This window comes from Saccostrea cucullata, unplaced genomic scaffold, assembly GCF_032062105.1.
Source record: "Saccostrea cucullata isolate Sc308-1 unplaced genomic scaffold, CSIRO_AGI_Scuc_v1 ctg8504, whole genome shotgun sequence".
Taxonomy (NCBI): Eukaryota; Metazoa; Mollusca; class Bivalvia; order Ostreida; family Ostreidae; genus Saccostrea; species Saccostrea cuccullata.
The window spans coordinates 21,754-27,972 of NW_026926509.1; the positions used below are offsets into that span (position 1 = coordinate 21,754).

Consider the following 6,219-nt stretch of genomic DNA (forward strand, 5'->3'; position numbering starts at 1 on the left):
TGTTATCAAAAGTTAGGCCTTGTCACGTGGAATACGTAATCTGTGAAATATGAAGGCCTTAGTACTATCTGTTCTAAAGTCATATCAAAGAATGAAGGTGTTTAAATACTAGTAGGTCAAACTCTAAAATCAAGATAAAAAGATCAAAAATATTTATACATGTATATCCATGGAAGGGTTTTCTAACAATATATTTGTGAAGTTTGAAAGACCTGGCACTTTTTGCGTACAAACAATTAAACTTACATACAGACAGACGGACAAGACAAAAAACTCTACACCTCAAATCTTCAATTACACGGGAGCATAAAAACAAAATTTCTTATTTCACTACATGCATCTATTTTTCTTGTATATATTGTCATCCTTAAATTATTTTCACTCTCTCAAAATGGATTTATATAAAAATCACATTGGGAAGCAATGTACAGAACATGCATGGCACCGGATATAAAATGGAATACATGTGAATAACCTCCTAAAATGTTCAACTGTAGGCTGAATTTTTGCATCTCCGACAACAATCACTTGATTTTTCAACATATATCCTTTCAAAAAACCAAAACCAATTTCCAATTTTCCGGTGATCGAAACCAGAAACACCTTCAAGTTGTTAATCACTCGACCTGTTTCAGACTTAATCCTCACAATACAGTTGAACCTTGGTGTCTTCAAAATCGATATATTCGAAACTATGGATATATCGAATAAAGCTGGAAGTCCCCATTGCAACCGCTTTATGAATTATATCCTCAATATGCCGAATCCTTGGATTTCTCGTCCCCATCGAATTCCAGGTATCGTATTTCCAAAGTAATCTAAAAATAGACCTAGCTACACTAGAGTATTGAGATCTCGGGTTGTGTCATCGTCTTTGTTACTATCTTTATACGCCGGAAGTCCCTTAGAAGCACTGGACATCTCGTCGTACCAGTGATAGATGTTCTGTACCATACACAGTAAACCTAACATGGTTCCAATGATGAGTACCACTACAGCAGTTAACGCTGACGTCCTTCTTAAACGTAACACTACACACAACATTAACGCTGAAAAAAAGTGATACATGGGTGTTAAAAGTAGCACATAAACGTATACAATGCTTCGGATAAAAGAAACATTGACCAATACTTCTAACTCGCCATTTATTGAACGTGTATCAGTACAATGTTGTAGATTTGTTTGAGAGTATTACTTAACACTTGATTTTATTTTTTAAATAAAAAAGGCTAAATAAGAACTCTTTACGGTATCATAAATTTATAGGCTCTTTCAATATTCATAAAGTTAAATGACTAAAATACGAAAAGGCAAACTTATCTGAATTTTAATATGTTTTACCTTTGTTAATTGAAATACAGCCTAAAAGTTATGATAATTATTTTTACATACTTAACAGAAAAACTGGAAATGATATGAAAATCCAACGACCGCTACCAGTCTGCTACTTGAACATTCACGGAAGTATTTCATAGCCCTGGAAGTAACAGCTCAATACATATTTTAAAATATGGTTGCTCGGAAATCTTTCCGAACACGTATAGTGAAAAATGTAACACTTACCTTTCTGGACCGTCGACAGTCTTGATGACTTTAGAAGCTATAAAACATTACATTGCATAGAACACACTAGCACACAGTTCGCTGACAAAATCATCACAAGAGTTGAAAAAGCGGTGAATACTTCCGTCACATCCTCATACTGCTTCAGTGACGTCAGCAAACTTCCGTTTCTCGTCTCCCCCTCGGGAGGATCACCGGTCCCCACAATAAATACATAAATATCCAAAATTAGAACAACAGAGGAAGCTAAACACAGAATCGCCAGGCTCTGAATAGTTTGTGAAACATTGTTTTGAGCGATGTATTCTGATCTTTTTACAACGTTACTTTCTTTTGGTTTTTGTTCCGTCTGCACGGAAGTTTGTTTGGAAGACATTCGACTAGATGGTCTGCTGACTATTTCCGGTGTTCTGCGCATGTGCAAAACTTGTTCCTTTTGTTTCTCTTCATTGTCTTTAATTTTCTTCTCTTCTTTTTGTTGGATGACAACTTCTAGGATGTCTCGATTTCTGTAGCTTTCTGCGTTATACATCTCCATGTTGAAATGACTTCAACCGAGCACCTGCCTGGAAGAGGCGATGTTTATAAATGTAATTGTATACAGCTGAAATAAAAATAAGGTGCAGTCAAACGTATGATTAAATGCAGATTTTTTTTTTCAAAAACTTGATGCAATTTTAAAAAGGTTATGAGAGTGATTACGTCTTCCGAATTAAAATTCTACCGATCAGTATCATGCTTCCTTGAATTTGTCTCTTTATAATCAATACTCAATCGTTTTTGCAAAAAAAATATAGACAGGATTTTTATAAGCATAGTTTGCCGAATTCATACACGACCTTTTTTTTCTTGAGGAAGAGTTTCTTTGCCTGATATATTAATTTCAAATTCTCTGTAGAAGATGTAAAAAGTGACAATATTGATGAATACACACTAAACAAAATGAATATTGAATTTTACAATTAACATAATAATTACAGAATTTAACATGATGTGATAACTTCTGTTTGTACTGTACTTAGTAAATTCAAAAATAACAATGTGACAACTATTTACTGTCCTCATATAAATGGTTATAAATTTTTCTATGAGAAGTAGGAAGTAGTCAAAGGTTATGTAGAGTATCCCTAAATTCCGTTTATGGGCAGATTTAATAATTTAGAACATAAACGTTACCTATAAAGCAATAAATCATTTTGCAAAATCTTGTGAAACAAATTTTCATCGATACTTCAATACACTTTGGAAGGGATTACGAGGTACTCAAGATAAATGATTTGGTTCCTATTTTAAACTACAGCCCACTATGAAAGTGTATTAAAAATTTTCTACAGAAATGAAATAGCCAGACAAAAATGTAATGGGATATCAAAAGATTATTCATGTTATATAAGATGGAAAACCCTTACTTCTTTATAATTCAATCTCAGTTATAAAATCTTACATTGAATAATCCTTAGATTCACAATAATTGAAGGTGAAAAAATGCAGAGCACAATAGCAGAAAGATACGAACTGAGCAATAAAATTTAACGCAGATGACAGGTACAATTCTTGGTGCTGAGATTATGTCACCGATTTATTTCATAAAATTTCAACAAAACATGACTAATCGAGGGCATACTCTAAAACCTGGCCTGGCCCCTCTGGCCTGGCCTGGTCTCTAAGTTGGCCTGGCCTCTAATTTGGCTTCAAACCAAATTTTGGCCTGGCCTCAAAAGTTGGCCTGGCCTCAAATTTGGCCTCTGTAAAAATTTTTGGCCTCAATTTTGGCCTCACTCAAAAATATTTTCTTTTTCTGAATTTGATTGATTTGATTGATTTTTTATTGGTTTCATTTTTTCACAGATTAAGCAGGTGATTAATATATTTCTGTTGATATGTAAATGTGAACATTAGAATAATTATACACTACTACCAATCTGATTTATTTTTATTGATTTTCTATTGATCTGTTGCAATTCTGAAGACTATAACACAGAGCATATAATTTTACTTTCAAAAAGACACTCTCTTAATGATTTATTAAATGTGCCTCTATTTTTTTAAATTTCCATGGTAGGAATGATAATTTTTACAGAGTAAAAAACATTTACAAAATCAGGGAGAGGGCTAAAATAGGCTGTGCCTGCTGCCCAATCCTATTCACGATAACACCAGTGAATAAAATATTGTTTATATAAAAAAATATTTAGAAACATCACAATTAAATTATAAAGACAACAAAGAAATGCAGATGAGTAGTAATTAACCAAGAACTAAAAAGAATTTTAAATTTGCCATTTTAAGTATTACTTGTTTAATACAAGTTTTTTTTTAACTGCCTTTATTTAGAATTAAAAAATCTGTTTGATGATGTTGACTACTTTTACAAATGATAGAAAAAGAGTCAATACTATGATATGCAAGTAATTGACCACATTTTATATGATAGGGTTCTAATGGTGAATAGGATGCAATTCTTTTACAGCACAAATTTTAATAATCTATCATCAAACTCAACTTTTGTTTTGATAATTGTAGGCAGTGAAAGTTGTAGCAGGAAATTCTTTATAAATCATGGGTGGCTTAACAGCCTATGCACATATACATGTCATTACTGATTAACTTCAACCTTTAAACTCCCTGTCAAGAACCCTGCTGCAGAATTTTTTGTCATTTGATATCCAATTACAGTGTTACGGCACACCAGGAACAGAAAGTTATAAATTATCTGATAATGTTATTTATCTTAATTTTTTTTAAATACCAACTGTTCTTAGATTAAAGTGAACATGAATTTTTAACAGAGTAATCAAATAAGTGTAATATAAATATTTTGGTATCTGTCTTGGTATATTTATTTGAAAAAAAATCTTAGGTGCCTGTATTCATATATCACACAGATGATGCAGGCATAACAGTAACACAACACTCCACAGTGTGTGAAAGATGATGATTCATCTACTTAACAAGTGGGAATTTTTCAAAGCTATTAATGACATTTGACATGAATTATTACTGGAGATTTTTTTCAATGTTCACAATTTGGAAAACACAAAATTACTCTACTTTTTTTTCTAAATAATTATAAGCAAGAGTATCGGTAACGTGTCTGTATGAAATACCTGTAAATGATAAAATGAAATAACTGTACACTGATTAATTGATAATCAATAAAATAATCCTTATTGGTGGTAGTACATGATTATTTTTAATGTTCACATTTACATATCAACAAAAATATATTAATCACCTGCTTAATCTGTGAAAAAAAATGAAACCAATAAAAAATCAATAAAATCAAATCAAATTCCTAAAAAGAAAATGTTTTTGAGTGAGGCCAAAAATTTTTACAGAGGCCAAATTTGAGGCCAGGCCAACTTTTGAGGCCAGGCCAAAATTTGGGTTGAAGCCAAATTAGTGGCCAAATGAGAGGCCAGGCCCACTTAGGGGCCAGGCCAGGCCAAAGGGGCCAGGCCAGGTTTTAGAGTATGCCCTAATCGAGAAGTTTGCTGCCTGGAGTCTTTTGATATGTTCTTGCGTTACGTACTTTTTTCTGAATTGCAGACTGCGGCATTGCAGGTATGCCTGAAATAATTTTTTAAAAACGTGCACAGGTGTGTCGATACCTGACAAACGATTTACCAGACCTGCACGTGTTGTTGCACAATTCTTCGCATTGTTTTGCTTCTTATGGTGTAAATAGATGTATCAAGAATTTTGTGGAATTTATTCAGTAATTTAACAGACTTATGTATACTGGTAGAAACTTCCCGTTGCCTATTATAACATACGGGCAAACACGTGCAAGTGTATATACATGTAGTTACTAAAATGTACTTTTCCTATGCACAAAAACCCTTGTCATTGTATATAATATTAAGTTTAAATGAAGAAGTATAAAATGAAATTAAGAGGATAAATCGTAGTGACAAACTACGATGTTCCTCGTGAACAGATAAAAAATAAAGATACTTATAATCTTCTTAAAGGTTACACAATATATAAATATACATGTATATACTATATAGTTACTCAGCACACGTGATTTGAATTTCAATACAATATTGATTAAGATTTAATTAGAAGAACGAAACCTTTTATCTATTTATACACCATTAAATCAAATCAAAACACACACAATCAAAGAGCTTATCATGTACATCACAGATGAAAATAACATACGGGGGATCTTTTCAAATATTACCTGCATGCATACTAAATCTAATGGACGATCGATGCATAATGACGGTGCAGTAAATGGTACCTTTATAAATGGTGTACAAGACATCCGGGATCCATCTTCTCTTTTCTATCTCCTAGGAAGGTATAATTTTTCACATATAAATATGATTTTTCATATCTGGGTGGTAAACATTCGGTGAAGAATCGTTTCCGCCTTTCTGGACCAGGACTCTCTCTATTATATCTTCGTACTATTGCAGACTACATGGAGTATTGATTGAAGCAGACGACTGTAATCTTATTTGATGAACACGGCCAGGCACCTTATCTTTCTTGTTAAATCCATGATCACGTTGAATTACCACCATGCATGCATAATTCTGCAGTGTTTACGGACAAGAGTGAATGAAAAAAGGATCTTTAAGGAATAAACATAAAGCCGCGTCATCTATGTGACATTGAAGGGGGAGTCAGATCGTTTAAAAAGAT

General features: G+C 32.9%; 1 pseudogene; it reads right to left on the reverse strand.

The window, feature by feature from the left end:
- Nucleotides 1-318: 318 nt before the first annotated feature.
- LOC134271895 (uncharacterized) lies at nucleotides 319-6,071 on the reverse strand (annotated as a pseudogene).
- Nucleotides 6,072-6,219: the final 148 nt, after the last annotated feature.